The 19,695-nt window shown below is 37.7% G+C and overlaps 1 pseudogene; it reads left to right on the top strand.

The window, feature by feature from the left end:
* Window positions 1–19,256, top strand: part of LOC101713779 (glutathione S-transferase A4-like) — a 62,580-nt pseudogene extending 43,324 nt beyond the window's left edge.
* The last annotated feature ends 439 nt before the right edge of the window (window positions 19,257–19,695 follow it).

Below are 19,695 nucleotides of genomic sequence, written 5' to 3' on the forward strand. Positions count from 1 at the left end.
GGGTTCTGTTCAAAAAGTCTTTACCTATAACTGTGTCCTCAAGAGTTGTACTTTCTATTTTAACATTTAGATCTTTGTTCCATTTTGATTTTAGTGTAGCACATGGTGACCTACATGGGTCTAGACTCAGTCTTCTGCATGTGGATATCCAATTTTGCCAGCACCATTTTTTTTTATTATTTTTAAAAATTTTTTAATTAAAAAAAAAATTTTTTTTTTGGCACTGGGGATTGAACTCAGGTCCTTGAGCTTGCCAGGCAGGCGGTGAGCACCATTTATTAAAGAGGTTATCTTCCTTCCAGTGTATCTTTTTGGCTCCTTTGTCAAAAATCAAATAGCTGAATGTGCCTGGGGTTGTTTCTACTTGTATTCTGTTCCATTCATCCACACGCCTGTTTGCATACCAGTGTCCTGCTGGGAGTTTTTATTTGTTTGTTTGTTTTTGTTTTGGGGTGTGTGTGTGTGTGTGTGTGTGTGTGTGTGTGTGTGTGTTTGTACTGGAGATCAAACTCAGGACCTTGCACTTGCCAGGCAGGCACAGTGCCACTGAGCTAAATCCACAGCCCCATGCTGTTTTAATCACCAATGCTTTATAGTAAAACTTCAAGTCTGAGGTTGTGATGCCACCTGCTTTGCTTTTGTCACCCAAGATTACTTTTGCTATTCTGGGATTCTTCTTGTTCCATATAAATTTTAGGATTGTCTTCTCTAGATCTGTGAAAAATGCCATTAGAAATTTGATTGGTATTGCATTAAATCTGAATTTGGAAGTATAACCATTTTTATTACATTAGTTCTGCTTGTCCAGGAACAGGAGATAGCTGTTCATTTTCTGATGTCCTGCTTGATTTTCTTTTTCAGGGTGATGCAAATTTTCATTGTAGAGGTCTTTCAATTTTTTGGTTAGGTTAATTCCTAAATATTTAAATTTTTGATGCTATTGTAAATGTTATTGTTTTCCTAGTTTCTTTTTCATTATTAGTATATAGGACTGCTATTGAATTTTGCGTATTTATTTTATATCTTGCCACATTGATGAATTTAGTTATTAATCCTAGGAGTCTATTGATGGAGTTTCTTAGGTCTTGTAAGTAAACGATCATGTCACCTACAAATAATATTTTGACTTTATCCTTTCCTATATATGTTGCTTTTACTTTTTTCTCTTGCCTGATTGTTCTGGCTGATGTTTGGAGGATGATGTTGAACAGGAGATGTGATAGTTGACATTCTTGTCTTGTGCCTGAGTTTGCAGGGAAAGCTTTTAGTTTTTCCCCTTTTAATATGATATTGGCAGTAGGTTGGTCACAAATGGCTTTTATCATGTTGGGATAAAGACCTTCAATACCCATTTTCTTCAGGGTTTTTTTTATCATTAATAGATACTAATTTTGTCAAAGGTTTTTTCTGCATGTATTGAGATGATCATGTGATTTTTGTCCGTGCTTCTGTTTGTGTGATAAATTACACTTCTTGATTTCTGCATGTTGAACCTTCTTTGCTTCCTTAGGATGAAGCCTACTTAATCATGCTGTATGATCTTTTTAATGATTTGTTGCATTCTCTTTGCTGGTATCTTGGTAAGGGTTTTTGCATCTATGTTTATTGGAGAGCTCAACCTATAGTTTAGTTTAGTTTAATTTAGTTTATGGTTTGTGTCTAGATGTTTCTTCAGTGTGGTCATAGGTGGGGCTTTTTCAGACATGGCTAGATCTAGAGTGTATGTTGCTGGAATTAAGGGTGCGTGATTACTAAACCAGTCCACCCTAATCCTGGTAGCCTGGATAGAGTATAAAAGAGGCAGAAAGAAGCTGCTAAGGTCCCTTGCTTGCTTTGCTACCTTCTGAGCACCATGAACTGTTTTCTTCTGCAATGCTTGTCTGCCATGCCACCCTGGCTTGGAGTCAGCCAACTATGAACTGGAACCTCTACAAACTGTGAGTCAAATAAATCTTTTCTACTTTAACTTTGAGTATCAGGTATTTTGTGTCAGCAATGAGAAAAATAACTAAGGCTGATTTGGTGATATCTGTTGTGATTTCACCTTTTTCATTTTTAATTGCATTAATTTATGTCTTTTCTTTCCTTTTTTGGTAAAATTGGCTAAGTATTTGTTTATTTTGTCTATTTTGTTTATTGTTTCAAAGAACCAGCTTTTCAATTCATTGATTCTTAATTTTTTAAAAATCTACATCTCATTGATTTCTGTTCTAAACTTTATAATTTCCTTCCCTATACAAGCTCTGGATTTGGAGTGTTCTTGTTTTTCTAGGACGGTAAACTCCATCATTAGGTTATTTATTTGGGCTGGTTCTGTTTTTCTGCTGTGGGCATTCATAGCTACAAACTTCCCTCACTATAAACTTCCCTGCTTTCATTGAATTCCTTGAGTTCTGGTATGTTGCAGTGGCATTACATTTAATTTTAGGAACTGTCTTATTTTTTTGTTAATTTGGGGGTTTTTGGGTTTTTTTTATTTCTTTGTTAATTTGGTCTCTGACCCATTGATCATTCAAGAGTGTGTTGTTTAATTTCCATATGTTTGCATAGTTTCTGTTGTTTCTTTTGCTGTGGATTTCTAGTTTCCTTATTCTGTGACCTGATAATATGCATGGTAAAATTTTGACTATTTTTCAATTACTTAGGTTTGTTTTATCAGTTAGTATGTGGCCTATGTTGGAGAAATTACCATGTGCTGCTGAAAAGAATGTGTATTCTGTTGTTGTATATATACTCTGTATATATCTATTAAGTCCATTTGTTCAAAGGTTTGGTTCAAATGTGATTTTTTTTTTTTACTAGAAATATGTGGTTCTTTTTAATCAGCTATTGATGGTATACTAAATAAATTTAAGTTGCAGCTAAACACGTAATAGTTCAATGAATAATCTACAACATAATATGTTAAGCCTAATTGTCAAAATAATACCTTTTCTTGATCAAGAAAGGAGAAAAGAAGGCATGATCAAAATTATTATAAAGTCCTTTTTTTAATCTTTCATGTCTATTAGTGTTTGTTTTATAAAGTTGTGTCCACTGTAGTTGGTGCATGTATGTTTATAATTGTTATCTCTTCCTGTTGAATAGTTCTGTTAACCAGCGTGCAATGTCTTTTTCCTCTTTTGATCAGTTTTGGCTTGAAATCCAATTGCTGAGAATAAGACAGTGTGGAACACTTTATTCCAACTTTCTTGCCTTTAAGGATTGTGTTGAAAAATCTTTTATAATTCTGATGGGTTTTCCTTTTTAGGTGACCAATTGCTTTTCTAGTAGCCATTAAGATTATGTACTTGTGTCAGATTTCTGATATTTTAATTATGATGAAGCCTGGAATGTTTTTTTTTTCTGAACATGACTATATATGCCTCACTTATCTGTATGTTAAATTCTTTTTGCATGCCTGGAAAGTTTTCTGCTATTACTTCTGTAAACAGAGTTTTTATGCCCTTTGTGCTGTCTCCTAATTTTTAATTATTTCCAGTCACTCCTATGTTAGTCTTCTTTGAGTCATCTATCAGCCATTGGATCCATTTTCCATGTTCTCATGTTTTTAAGGTACTTCTCATTAACTGATCATTTACCACAACCCTGTTCCCTAGATCTGACACTATTCTCATATTCGTTGCTTCTGCTGCCCATAATTTCAATTGTATTTTTAATCTCCTGGATTTCTGGTTGGACCTTTTTCTGTTTGGACTCCTATTCTTTTCCATGCTGGACATTCATGTTTTGCATCTCTTTAGCCCCACTAGATTTTTATTAGTGTCTTCTCTAGATTCTGATATGTTAAAATGTATATGCTAGGGGCCAGGGATTTAGTTCAGTGGTTTCGCAGCCTGCTACACAAGCTCAAGGACCTGAGTTCAGTCTCTGGCACCAAAAAAAAAAAAAAAAAAAGATGTATATACTAAACCCTAGTGGACCGCTTTCAAAACCCTAAAATACAGTTGTACCTCACTTCACAAACTCAATTCTTTCCATGATTCTGGATACAAACCAAATTAGTTTAAAACCTAATCAAATTCAATGGTTGGGATCAATGTTGACCTTATGGAAAAATTTGATTCAGTGTTTGGGCTATTCGGTTTGTGACCAGAATCATGGAGAAAATTGAGTTTGTGAACCAAGTTACCACTGTACAGTAAAAGAATCACCAAAGAAATGGTAATGCTACATTAGAAAATATTCACTTGGTGCCAAGCAGTAAAAATGCCACACAGTAAAGAGGGAAGAAAAAATATAAAACATACTTAAAAAGTATAAGGGCAGATATAAATTAAATTTATAATAACAAAATAAAATAACATTTATAATAATAAAGTTAAATTTGAACAGGTTAGACAATCCAATAAAAAGAGAGATTTTTCAGACTGGGTGGATAAACATGGTTTAACTATGTGTTTACAGGAGCTACACTTTGTTTCCATAGATGCATTATAATAAATCAAAGGGGGAAAGTGTATACAAAAGCAAAGAGAAAAGAATTCAAATAAAAGATTTTAAAAATTAAAGGAAAAATTTAAAATGCAAAACAACCAAAGGAAAGCTTAAATATTTATACAAAGTAGACTTATAAACAAAAACCAAAATAATGTTATCAAACATAAAGACGAACATTTTATAGTGATAAAAAGGTCAATCTATCAGGAAGATATGTGCTCCTACTAACAGCATACTGAAATACATAAAGCAAAATCTGACAAAAGATGAAAAAAATAGTTCAACAATATTTTGGAAATCTTAGTATGCCACTTTCAATAATGTATAGAACAACTAAACAAAAGACTCATGTAGAAGTTGATTTGAACACTAAACCATTAGACCTAACAACATCAATAGAACCCTCAAACCACCACAAACAGCACATACATTCTTCTCAAGATCACACAAAACATTCTCCAGTGTAGAACACATACTAGGTTTGTTTTAATAAACCTCAATAAGTTTAAAATACTAAACCAATGCAAAATATGTTCTCTGACCACATAGAATGAAATTAGGAACCAATCAGAAAAAACGTTGGAAAACTCAAAGATAAATAGATATTTAAAAACACATTCCCAAATAATAAATAGGTCAAAAAGAAATAGCATATCAAAAGTTATGGGATGCAACTATAACACAAATTAGAGGAAAATCCATAGCTATAAATACCCAATCAATTATTCAGATACTAATACTACCAAAATTGATTTACAATTCAATGTGATTCCTGTCCTAATCCCAACTGACTTCCTTTGTAGAAAATGACAAGATAATTCTAAAATTCATATGGAATTGCAAGGCACACAGAATAGCCAAAATAATTCTGAAAAAGAATAATAAAGCAGTAGGACTCAAACTTCTCACTTTCAAAACTTACAGCCAGGCATGGTGGTGCACACCCATAAATCTAGCTACTTAAGAGATGAGGCAGAAGGATCACAAGTTTGAATACTCCCCACGGAGCTTAAGAGACATTGTATAAACATAAAATTTGCAAAACAGGTCTGGGAATGTAGGTCAGCGTAGAATGTTTGCCTGGTTTGCATGAGGACTTGAATTCAATTCACACTACAGCAAGGGAAAAAAATTACTACAAATACCCAAAGCAGCAGTATACTAATCAGCTTTTCCACTATTGGGACACAGTAACTGACACCCACAATTTAAAGGTGGAAAGATTTAGCTGGGCTCATAGTTTCAAAGAGTTCAGCCCAAGGTCAGCTAGTTCCAAGGGAGGAACATCATGGTGGAAGGGTATGGCAGAGTACAGATGTTCAGGTCATGGTGGCCAGGAAGCAGAGCAAGAGAACAGCACCAGAGTGGAAGGGACCAGGGACCATACTGGTACCCAAGGTCATGTTTCCATGACCCATCCACACACCCCCAGAAGTATGCTCCACCAATCTCTTGGGAAGCGCAAAGACAATCAAGGTGACAACCTTTGGAAAGAGTAATAGAGATAGTGTGGTACTAGAAAAGAATAAACATATAGGGGCCGGGGATTTAGCTCAGTGGTGCCTCTGCCTGCTATGCAAGTGGAAGGACCCGTGTTTGATCCCTGGTACCAAAAAAAAAGAAAAAAAGAATAAACATATAGACCAATAAAATAGAATTGAGAATCTAGATTATCTAAGGGCAAGAGTTGGACTCTTATCTCATTCCATACACAAAAATTAATCCAAATTAGCTCAAAATCCTAAATATTAGAGCGAAAGGCATAAAAATCTTAGAAGAAAACATAGAACTAAATCATCAGGACTTTTGTTTTGTCAAAATACAATTATCTATGACACCAAGAACATATACAGCAAAAGAAAATGTGAATTTCATTAAAATTCTAAACTTTTGTGTTCAGTGTACACTATCAAGAAATTTTTTTAAAATAACCAAAGAATGGAAAAAGAAATGTGCAAATAATATAAAGGACTTTTATCCAGAATACATAAAGAACTCTTACAATTTAATAATAAAAAGAAATATAATTCAACAAAAAATAAGACTAGGGCTGTAGCTCAGTGGTAGAGTGCTTGCCTAGCATGCACAATGCCCTGTGTTTGATCCCAACACTGAAAAAAAAAAAAGAAAGGCAAAAGAATGAGAGAAAGAAGCAAAGGATCTGAATAGATGTTTCTCCAAAAAGGTGTAGAGATGACAAAGAAGCAATGAAAAGAGGTTCACCATCATTAGTCATCAGTGAAGAGTAAATTAAAACCACAATGAGATACAATTTCATACCACCAGGCTGGCAGTCCTGCCTATAAGGTGCCCGCTATTGAAAATGCCTCTATGAGTTCTAAAGGAATCTCACAAGAGCTTGCAGATAAGTTCACTTTACCTGGGCACTTTTTCATTTTCCATAAAACTAGCCGAGAATAAATCTAAGAGACAGATGTCTAATAAAGCACTTTTCCCATCAAGAGGATGAGTGGGTTTTCTTATAGGATCAAGCACATTGTGGTTGTTCCTTTTTCTTAGGATGATTTCTTTCCCAGGAAATTCCTTATAACTCCACCACATGCTACCCCTGGAGGAATGAATCTCCATCTGGCCTTACCACCAGTTCACTAGACACTCCCAGCATTTGTGAACCACAGAACTGACCACAACTCCAGTTTTTTTTCCAGGAATGTTCTAAGCACCAGGGATTAAAGCCATGGTCTTTGCACTGAGCTACATCCCCAGTCCTTTTTTTTTTTTTTTTTTTTGAGACAGTGTATGTGTCAGTTTTCCCATTGCTGGACACAATATCCAACACCCACCAGTTAAAGGAGGAGACGTTTAATTTGGCTCACTTTTTCAGAGAATTTCATCCACTGTTGGGTGGCTCCAAGGCAGGAACATCATGGCAGAAGGGCATGGCAGAGCAGAGATTTTCAATTCATGGTGACAGGAAGCAGAGCAGGAGAATAGTACCAGAGAGGAAGGGGTAAAGGACCAGATGTAGATCCCAAGGTCACATCTCTATGACCCACCCACACATACCCAGAAGTGTGCTCACCAAGCCCCTGGGTAGATCCCAACACCAACCAGTTTCACATTGCACCCTCACTTCCACAGGCAGGGTCTCCCTAAGTCAGTAAGTTGCCCAAGATGGGCTTGAATTTGCTATCTTCCTGCCTCAGCCTCCCAGAGTGTTAGGATCACAAATGTCTACCACAATGCCCAAGTGGCTCCATATTCACTTGTATATATGACTGACTAATTATATTTCTGTCTTTTCTAGGGCTCTATTATGATTTTTGTGGGTGCTGGGTAACTTGGCATTTGTAAACTTCTCCAGGAATATACTAAAATTTATGTTTTAAAAATGTGCCTTGGCATAAAGACTTTCACTTTATTCCACCTAAGGTTCTTTTTCTTCTTCTGTCAACATTTTTGTGGGCCACTAGGAATACCACAGCAGTGAACCCTCCTTGCCCAGTGGATGTTGGCCTCATCTTTTCATCTTTGCATCGCTCCTTCCCACTCTGAGTACACTGGATATTCAAGAAAAATTTTTTTGAATGAAATTAATATTCTCCAAAAAGTTGTTTGAGAATCAAATGGGAGAAGAGTTTCAGAAGCAATTTATAAACTGTGAGTTTCATGAAAATAAAAGGAATCAGGAGGGGTGGGGAAAGAGATGTTAATCTGGGGCCGAAAATTCGAGATTTCATCCAAAAGAGGTGCGTCAGGCTTCAAGTAGCATTGAGACAAAAAGGGGGAGGAAACCAAAGAAAACTTTCACCTCCTTCAATATTTTGTGAAGGCCTCAGTCTGCATGATGCTCTCGCCGGCGTTTGGGCAGCTGTCAGGAAAGTCAGCAGGAACCAGGAAGAACATATGTCAAAACACAGACAACATCAAACTGAGAACACTGAGCCATAGGTCTGGCTCCACCAGATGGCAGTGTGTCAAAGGGGAGTCTGACAGTGGCTCCCAGAGCCCTAATTAAACGACCTTGTGCTGATGCCAGAGCAGGGGAACTGTTTGTTTGGATTATGCTGCTGTTTCTTCTCATTATCTAATGAGAACTTTTTTATGAACAGAAAAGCATACAAATATGATACACTCCTGTAGTCTGCTCCCACCATGAGCCTACAATCAGGGCAGGGAGTTCAGCCATGCAAAGAAACCAGTAGTATTTATTAATAGTTATTGTATATGAATTAAGTCATCATCATTATTGTCAATTACAAAATACCTGTGACTTTGAGTTGATCTTGGTGAATTTCTTCTGCATTTCGTAGATTGAAATTAATTCATTGCATGAAGTAAGTTGCATGATGGACTAAGATAATATTCACTCCAGGAATATTTTCCAACAGGGCAAGAGATCTGCCAGGGGCTCAGAGGCCACACGCAGTGGCCAAGCACAGGCCCTACCCTTCTCTCAGTAGCTGAGGGCTTGCCGAGGACTCCTGCCCAGCCTCACAGCCTTATCCGGTGGGCCTGGCCCCTACGACACCCAATTTAGTCTGCTAGGACTGCCATAACAACTACCATGGGTGACTGGGTGACATCATTAACACAAACTTATTCCATCACAGTTCTGGAGGCAGAGATTCCAAGCTCAGGATGCTGGCAGGATGAGTGTCTGATTCCACTTTCTTTGACACATAGATGGCTGTCTTCTTCCTGCCTTTATATGATCCTCATGCTGGGCTTCTTTGTGTGCTTTTTCTCCATTTATATGGACATCAATCAGATTAGATTAGGGTCTGCTCTAATTAACTCATTTTAACTGTATTATTCTTTAAGAACCCTTGTTACAAATACGGAAACCTTCTGAGATGCCAGGGTTTATGGCCCCAGAATATGAATTTTGGAGAAACATCTCAACCCATATCAACATCAAAAATTCTTGCCCTAGGAGACACCCCCAGGGCCTAGAAGGAGCATTCCTGGCCACCATACCACTGCCCCAGTGCCGAAGAGCAGAGCTGTCACCAGTGCCAAGGAGGTGAGCCAAGAGGACGACAGCATCACACATCCCTCCTCCCCCATTGAAATGAGAAGACACATAAGCAAGTCTCAAAACCAGACTTCCAGATCACCTAAAGCAACCCCAAAGGGAAATGAGATGAAACAATCTGATACTCAACCACGTGGATTCCCTGAACTGGTAACAAAAGAGGATCTGGAAAAAATGAAATCAGAAATAATTTCTCACATAACAGCAGAGATTGTGCCCATAGTGCAAGACATGATTGATAAGTCTAGAGAGGACACAGGTTAAAAAAAAAAATAGAGGAGCTGAGAAACATGATGGAATCCCAATATAGAAAACAAATGGAATCCATAAAACAGATGAAAACAGATTTCCAGGAGAAGAAAAACTCCACTGAAAGTTTACACAGCAGAATGAGCCAATGTGAGGACAGAATTTCAGATATAGAAGATAAGATTGCAATTAGTGAACAGGAAAAGAAAAATTTCTTTAAAATAGTAAGGGACCATGAGAAATCAATCCAACAGCTGCAAGATGATGCAAAGAAGAGTAACATGAGACTAATCAGAGTCAATGAAGAAACAGCAGAGGGTGCAGATGACATAAAAAACTTTTCACAGAAGAGATGGCAGAAAACTTCCCAAGCAGGGGAAAAGAACTTGACATACACATAAATGAGGCATAGAGGACTCCAAATAGCCTTGATCAAAAAAAATCTACACATAGGCATAAAACAATTAAGATTCCAGAAACCCAGCAGAAGAACAAAATTCTACAAGCAGTTAGAGAAAAGAAACAAGGCACATAAAAAGGAAAGGCTATTAGAAACACAGCAGACTTCTCAACTCAAACCCTCAAGGCAAGAAGAGCTTGGAGTGACATATTTCAAGCCCTAAAAGAAAACTGCCCCCAACCCTGATTGATGTACCCTGCAAAACTATCTTTCAAAATCGATGGAGAAATAACATACTTTTATGACAAAGAGCACCTTAGGAACTTCATGAATACCAAATCAGCACTACAAAAAGTTTTAGACAATGTAATAGGAAAAGACAATGAGGATCACAATGCCAGGATGCCAAGCAGAATGAATCCATTGGGCACAACAAGAAATTAAAGGCAAAGGGGAAGAATCTAACAAAAAGAAAAAGTCATGACAATGATAATTCAATACATATCAGTTATAACCATCAATGTTAACAGTCTCAATTCACCAATCAAAAGCAATAGACTGGCAGAATGTGTCAAGAAGCAAGATCCAACAATTTGCTGCATACAAGAAACACACTTAATTCAAAAACAAACTCATAGACTGAAAGTTAAAGGAAAACAATGCTGTATGCGACAGGAACCCCCCAAAAAGCACAAGTAGCTATCTTCTTTGTAAATCAAGTGCATTTCAAACCAACACTGACTAACAGAGACAAAGAAGGACACTACATTCTTGTAAAGGGAACAGTCCAAAAGGAAGAGATGACAATCACAAATATATATCCACCAAACACTGATGAACCCAACTATATAAAAGAAATACTAACGGACATGAAAAATCAAATAAGCACTAATACAATAGTAGTGGGGGACCTCAATACTCCACTGTCACAAATAGATAGATCAACTAGAAAAAAAATAAGCAATGAAACACTAGAACTCAAACTCTTGAACAAATGAACTTAATAGATGTTTACAGCGTGTTCTATCCCACAAAATCAGAATACATATTCTTCTCAGCTGCATACAGGTTGTTCTCCAATATAGCCCACATACTCAGTCATAGAACATGTTTAAGTAAGTGCAAAGGAATTGAAGTTATCCCCTGTATATTATCAGACCATAGTGCAATGAAATTGGACATCAATAGCAAAAGAAACTGCAAGAATTTCATAAACACATGGAAATTGAACAACACACTTCTGAATAACCAATGGGTCACAGAGGAAATTAAAGAAGAAATCAGAAAGTTCCTACAATTAAATGACAATGACAATACAACATATTGGAATCTATAGGACACCATGAAAGCAGTCTTACAAGGGAAATTCATAGCAGTGAAAACTCATATTAGGAAAACAGAGCAACCCCAATTAAACAACCTGATGCTGCACCTCAAGCTTCTAGAAAAAGAAGAGCAGGGCAAACCCAAAGCTCATAAAAGGGAGGAAATTATAAAGATCAGAGCAGAAAATAATCCAATGGAGACTTAGAGAAGGATACAAAAAAATCGATGAAACCAAGAGTTGGTTCTTCAAAAGAATAAACAAAATTGACAAACCCTTAGCCACCATTATCAGAAAAAGGAAAGAAAAGGCCCAAATCCATGCAATTAGGAATGAAAAGGGTGAAATTACAACAGACCCAGCAGAAATCCAGAGGATCATCAATACCTACCTCAAGAACTTATACATCAATAAGGTGGAAAACACAGAAGAAATGGACAGATTCCTATATACATATGAATTACCAAAATTGAATGAAGAAGACCTAAAAATTCTAAAGAACCCAATATCAATCAATGAAATTGAAAACCTAATTTAAAATGTACCAACTAAGAAAAGCCCCGGTCCTGATGGCTTCACTGCTGAATTCTACAAGATATTTCGAGAGGGACTACTGCCACTACTGTTTAATCTCTTCAGTGAAATTGAAAGGGAAGCAATACTTTCAAATTCATTCCTGGAAGCAAGCATCACCTTGATCCCCAAAGCAGAGAAAGACCCAACTGAAAAAGAGAACTATAGGCCAATCTCACTGGTAAACATAGATGCAAAAATCCTTAAGGAGATACTGGCAAATAGAATACAGAAAATTATCAAGAAGATCATACACCCTGATCAAGTGGGATTCATCCCAGGGATGCAGGGATGGTTCAACATACGCAAATCAAACAATGTAATACACTATATCAATAGAGCCAGGGACAAAAACCATATGATTATCTCCATAGACACAGAAAAAGCATTTGACAAAATCCAACATGTATTTATGATAAAAACCCTACAAAAAATTGGAATAGACAGTCTCTACCTCAATCTGATAAAAACCATCTATGAAAAAGCAACAGCCAATGTCATCCAAAATGGTCAAAAACTGAAATCCTTCACATGAAAATCAGGAACAAGACAAGGATGTCCACTATCACCACTCCTGTTCAATATAGTTTTGGAAACAGCCACACAGCAATTAGACAAGAGAAAGTCATAAAAGGAATAAAGATAGGAAATGAAAAAGTCAAATTGTCATTATTTGCAGATGACATGATACTCTATATAGAAGAACCCAAGAATTCCACCAAAGGTCCTCTAGACTTCATAACCAAATTCAGTAGAGTAGCTGGATACAAGGTCAACACACAAAAATCAATAGCTTTCCTCTACAAGAACAACAGACTCATTGAGACAGATATAGGACAATTCCTTTCACAATGGCATCCAAAAAACTGAAATACCTAGGAATCAACCTAACAAAAGAAATCAAAGACCTCTTCTCTGAAAACTATAGCACTCTGAAAATAGAGATTGAAGATGATATAAGAAAATAGAAAGACATCCCTTGCTCCTGGGTAGGAAGAACCAATATAGTGAAAATAGCCATACTTCCAAAGCTGCTACAGAGATTCAATGCAATTCCAATTGAAATCCCAACAGTATATTTCTTGGATCTAGAGAAAACAGTACAAATATTCATTTTGGAACCAGAAGAGACCTAGAATAGCAAAAGCAATTCTAGGCAACAGAGACATGGCAGGGGGTATCACAACCCCCAACTTGAAACTATACTACAAAGCTACTGTGATAAAAACAGCATGGTACTGGCAAAGAAACAGACCTGCAGACCAGTGGAACAGCTTAGAAGATGCAGAAACAACTCCAGACATACTCAACCACCTCATCTTCGACAAAGAAGCCAAACACCCTCACTGGAGGAAAGATAGCCTCTTTAGTAAATGGTGCTGGCAGGCCAGGGATTTAGCTCAGTGGTTCTGCCACCTGCCTCGCAAGCGCAAGAACCCAAGTTTGATCCCCAGTACCAAATAAATAAATATATAGTGCTGGAAAAATTTGGCTTCAACTTGCCAAAGATTAAAACTAGACCTATACCTCTCATCATACACTAAACTAAAATCAAAATATTTGGATTAATGATCCAAATATTAAAACAGAAACGCTGAACCAGCTGGAACAGAGGTTAGGTAGAAGTCTTGAAGACATTGGTGTAGGAAAACATTTTATGAACAAAATCTCAGTTGCCTGTGAACTAGCACAAACAATCAACAAGTGGAAATGCTTCTTATTAAAAAGCTTCTACACAGCAAGAGAAACCACCAAGAGAGTGAAGAGATAACCCACAATGTGGAAAAAAAATTTCGCCTGCTGTTCCTCAGGAAAAGGTCTGCTACCTAGAATCTATAAAGAATTTAAAAAACACAGACCTCCCAAATTTATTGACCCCACCCAACAATGGGCATCTGAAATGAACAGACATTTCTCAGACAAAGAAGAAGAAATAGCAAATAAACATATGAAAAAATGTTCAACATCACTGGCCATTGGAGAGATGCAAATGAAAACAATGCTGAGATTCCACCTCACCCCAGAAAGAATGGCTGCTATCAAGAAATCAACCACTAACAAATGCTGGTGGGGCTGTGGGGAAAGAGGAACCTTGCTGCACTGCTGATGAGAGTGTAGACTGGTGCAACCACTGTGGAAATCAGTATGGAGATATCTCAAAGAACTAGGACTAGAAGTCCCATTTGACCCAGCTATTCCCCTCCTGGGTATCTTCCCCAAAGAATTAAAACAATCATACCACAGTGATTCATGTGTACCCATGAATCATAGCAGCACAGTTTGTAATAGCTAAAACTTGGAAGCAGCCCAAATGCCCATCAACTGGAGACTGGATAAAGAAAATGTGTATTTTTTAAATAAAATGGAGTACTACTCAGCCATAGCAAATGGGAAATTAGAGATATTTTTAGCCAAATGGATGCACATTGAGGTGATACTCTTAAGTGAAATAAATAGGACACACATGTGTAAATACTGAATAGTTTCTCTGGTGCGAGAAACTGAAAGTGGTAATAAGGACTAAAAGGTATTATAGATAATGTGAAATAGGAAGAAAATGGGCAAAGGGGAAGGTGTAGTGGAGGGGTAGGGGAAAGGAAAGAAGGGAATGGAATTAATATGAGAAAATGAAAAAATGGAAACAAAGTCTTTGTAAATAGGGAGGGATGGAGGGGTTGAAGGGAGGGCAGGGGAAGGGGGAAAAAGAAGAACCAAGAGAGATTATGTAAATGTGCACATTTCCAACAATGAATGTTATTATATTATATACCTAAAATGTACCAATAAAATTAATTTTAAAAAAATTCTTGCCCTGCTTCTCTCACTACGAGGGCAATGTACTGAAGCTAAAGAAGTCACCTTCTGGGCCTCAGTCTTCTTGGATATAAAAATGAAGTTATTAGAATACATCATTGATATGGTCTACAAGTATATGATTACTACAATCAATCTAAGTCTGTGCAGGATGATATCCAAACTAGCCACAGAAGACAGTTGTCTCTATGCATAGAAGCCAATATGTGTATGCACATATATTTTTTAATTTCCTCCTATAGGTGTCAAAGCAGCTTTCATCAATTTATGGATGGCACCTTCCCCATATATGCATTTACTCCTATAGGTGTCAAAGCAGCTTTCATCAATTTATGGATGCCACCTTCCCCATATATGCATTTACTCAGTGCTTTTAAATACAAAATGATTACAAAACACAGTAAGAATATATTATCTCCAAGTAGGTTGACAATTTCCTCTTTATTTCATCTTTGAAGAAAACAAATATACTTAGTGACCCCACAAGTACTCAGTCTTCTGGAGTTTCTCAGGCATCTTATTCTCTTTGTGAGTCCTTGCCTATGCATGTGATATTCTCTCTGCATGATCATCTGCCCCTGCACCCAGCCATGCCCCATAGGTGCAGGGCAATCAGCTCTATCAAGGCTCAACTCAAATATCACGTTCGTCATGAACCCTTCCCACACCCCCAGAGAGAAATATCTGTTCTTTGCTCTAACTAACAGCACATGGTATATACTTCTGTAATAATAAATACATATTGAGTATCTTTCATCTGAAATACTTGGGACCAGAAGTGCTTCCAATTTCAGATTATTTTTGAATTTTAGAAAAGTTGCATATATATATAATGAGATATCTTAGGGATGGATCCAAATTTAAACACAAAATTTACCTTTGCTTTATGCACCCCTTTTACAAGGTATAAGGTAACTATACAATATTTTTAATGTTTTTGCATTTTGACTGTGATCCATTACATGAGGTTCAGGGTGGAATATTCCAGTTATCCTGTCACATTTTCTCTCAAAAAGTTTCAGATTTAGGAGCATTTCAGATTTTGAATTTTCAGAGTAGGGATGCCCAACCTGAAGAGCTAGTCAGTAATATTAACTGGACAGGCTTATGCTGTTCTTCTAAAGCTTCCTGTATTGGTTCACTTAGCAGTACTCTGGTCGCTACTATACTAGACCTTGAAGTTTAGGCTGATTCAAATTATCCAATCCTGCCCTGGCATCAAAAATGAAGAACTATCAATTGTCATGCAGAGCTTCACGCTTCCTTTCTTCCCCAGGGAGTACCCTTGCCTTATTTTAGAATGCGCCAAGATTATCACAAGGTAGAGACATAGTCCCAAAAGCCCCCTGTTCAGAGAATACTGGTGAGTAGTTGAGGCTAGACCCACATTTATCATGAGTTATCAAAGGGATCAAATTTAAAACATACTGTTCCCTCTACCCAGGTGTACATCAGATGGATACATAGGTGCCAGGAATGTAGTCTTCCTAGATGCAAACCAGGGTTCTGAACAAACATCTTGTCTTTTTCTCTCGAGCATCTTCCACACCATACTCCCCACACATCATTTATTCCCTTAATCCTAGTGCCCTTGGGCTTTGCCCCACCATGAATCAATCATACACACTAGATTCAGCCACCTCAAAAATAGCATGAGACTTTGGGGGGACATCTAAACACAAGCCACAACATCACCTAATTGGAAGACCTGGCAGAAATGGACCATAAATCTGGGTTCTATGGGATCTTCATATTTCTCATGTGAGAAACAGAGCAGTGATTTTTTTCAAGATGTGTATGTTTATACTAATTGGAAAAGCCAACAGGGAGGTCTTAAGGAGAGAAAGAGGACTCTCGTCCTGCACAGAAGACAAATTACCCAAGTGTCAAAGCTAGGAGTCCAAGGGCTGGCACAAGAATTTTCTCTAAGGAATTAACAGTTGGCCAGCTGTGTGGCAACAAGCAAATCAGTAACTCTGGTTCTTTCCTCTGGTTGAATAAAGGTTAAACTCCATGAAAAGACTGTTAGGTAAGGAATTGCAGTCTACTCTGGATGAAAAAAGAACAGAAAAACAGCAAATTATCCTACCACGTGGCTGGGAAAAGAAATGTAAATGTGAAAATACTTATTTATATTTCAGATTTTTTTGTTAGTGAAAATTCTTATCTTTTTCAATTAAATAGAAGACTAAATTTGCTTACTAGGCTTCCAGAATAAAAGATATATCAAATATTTCTACATCATTTTATTCTGAATTTAATCATTCTGTATAAGCACAAATGTAAAACATTTTATATGAAATTTATAGAAGTATATTGAAATAAAATTAAAATGGGATCATTTTTCTTTGACAGTTAAATTTGAAAATGTGAATGTAAAGACTGGAAGTGTAGCTCAATGGTCATTGAGCTGCAACGGTCACATAAGCACTTGGCATGCACGAAGCTCTGGGTTGTATCCCCACCACCCAAACAAAAATATGCAAAATAACTTGAGTCTCAGATTTAGTTCAGAGGCTGCCATTTTAAAGAATATTGGACGGGGCTAGAGATTTAGCTCAGTGGTTCCAGCTCCTGCCTTGAAAGCCCAAGGTCCTGAGTTCAATACCCAGTACAAAAAAAAAAAGAATATTAAACTGGGTCAATGAGAAAAAATTGTGAGCTAGGAAGGTTTTCTGCTATGTGTCCTTCTTCCCTACCACACTCTGTGCCTTTCCTTTCAACAGTATAATTTAGTGACCCCTCTAGGTACCCACCTCTTCATTTGGCCCTTTTCCCATTTCTCCACCTATTATAAATCCCAATGTAGCTTTGCTTCCCCAAAATATCTGATTCCTCAGCTCACATTTCTCTCTCCTACTTCATCACAACTAGGCTGCCCTTGATTTGCTGAGGCTCAGTGGTCTATGGTGGCCTCTCCTAAAAATGTAAGTGCTTTTAAAATGCGTCCTTGGAAACACAAAGCTCACAGTGAAAGGGGTGATCCGTCCTGGGCAGGAACCTTAGAGCAAGGTTCCTGCAGCTCACCTCAAAAGGAGTACAAATAAATGGGAGTGGTTTCAGGGCAATACCCTCATGTATGCTCATTAACATAAACAAATGTTTAAACAGAATCATTGTCAGTTGCCATGGTCTGTGCTTGTAACCCCTGCTATTCATGAGGCTGAGGCAGGGGGATGACTTGAGCCTCAGAGGTCAGGGCCAGCCTGGGCAACATAGTGAGGCCCCCTTCTCTATACAATAAAATAAAAATGAATTGACTGAATAGAATCTTGATGGTGGCAAACATTAAGAAAATTTGGGGGAGTACTCTGAGGGTGTAAGTGCATGGTCCCCACCATAAAAAATTAAAACAAAGGAAAAAAACAAAGGGGAAAAAAACCTTTGGAGGGATAGAGAACGGAGAAAAGTTGACCAAACAGGCAAAGTGGACAAATGTATTTTTTAAGCTCTATTGCGCAGCAAGGTGACCATAGTTAATAATAATGTTTGCATAACTAAAAATTGCTCTAAGAAAGGATTTTCTATTTAAAAGTAAGTATGTGAGGTATGGATATGCTAATTAGCTTGATATAATCATTCCACAATGTATATATATTACCAAACCATCCTATTGTGCCTCATAAATACATATTTCATTATTTGACAATTAAGAATAAAAATTTAAATAAAAACATGTCCCTCTCCCCTGGCCTCAGTGCCTGACTCCCTCCTGGTCCTTGTCCCTGCCCCATCTGTGCTGAGTGGCCCTGGCTGGGTTCTTCTTGGTGGCCGCACTCGGTGGCAGAAAGCCCTAGAGCATCGTGGCAGCGAGGCCCGAGCTGCACTACCCCAGGGAGAGAGGCCACATGGAGTCCATCAGATAGGTCCTGGACAGAATGGAGTTTGATAAGGAATTTCTGGAAGCAAAAAACAATTGCAGATGCTGGAGGACAGTAACCACCTGCTGTCCAACAAGTGCCCATGGTCAAAATTGACAGGATGAAGTTGGTGCAGACCCAAAGATTCTCCACTGCATAGCTGAAGAACAACAGCTCTTTGCAGGGACCTCAAGGACAGAGCCCTGATCGACAGTACGTGGAGGGGATGCTGGATCACCTGGAACTGCTTATCACACGCCCTTTCTTAAAACCAGAAGCTCAGCAAAAGGAAGTGGTTCACATGGCTCAGAAGGCTATAATTAGATACTTTCCAGTGTTTGAAGGGTTTCAAGGGGTCATGGGCAAAACCTTCTTGTTGGTAATCAGCTGAGTCTTGCGGACGTGATTTTACTCCAAACTGTTTTGGCTTTGGAAGAGAAAATTCTTAACATCCTATCTGCATTTCCTTTCCTCCAGGAATACATGGTGAAATTGAGTAATATCCCTATAATTATGAGATTTCTTGAACCTAGCAAGAAGAAGCCTCCTCAGATGAACCTCTACGTGAGCACTATCTACAGCATCTTTATGCCATAAATAACGTGGTTATCTGTGAGTGGGAGCTTGTCCGGAGAAGGCTGTATCCACAGTGGTGTCTTAATTTGTCCTAACACTGTTGTCCTGCTGTGTGTTCAGTTGGGTCATTAATTGGGTCTTTCCTGTCAAGAAGATCCTCTCTTAAAATTATCACCCTGTTTTTGATCATCAAATAATTGTTATGGGACATGTTTTGACAAACATTTTTGACGAGGCTGGAATTTGAGCTAGATTGGGTGGGGTTCCTCATTTCCTGTAGTTAGATGGCCAGATCTCATGTTCTTGCCTGAGTAACTTTCTCCTCTCTTCATATCTAAACCCGTCTAGTGTCTTCCAAATATTTACTGTCTAATGACAGTGCACTGTTTAATGAATGACTCTCCTCTGACCTGTAGAAAGTCAAGTGGTGGTAATAAATACACCCAATATTCACCAAAAT

Source organism: Heterocephalus glaber, unplaced genomic scaffold (genome assembly GCF_053883595.1).
Source record: "Heterocephalus glaber isolate CG9 unplaced genomic scaffold, H.glaber_assembly_v1.0 deba00001446, whole genome shotgun sequence".
NCBI lineage: Eukaryota > Metazoa > Chordata > Mammalia > Rodentia > Bathyergidae > Heterocephalus > Heterocephalus glaber.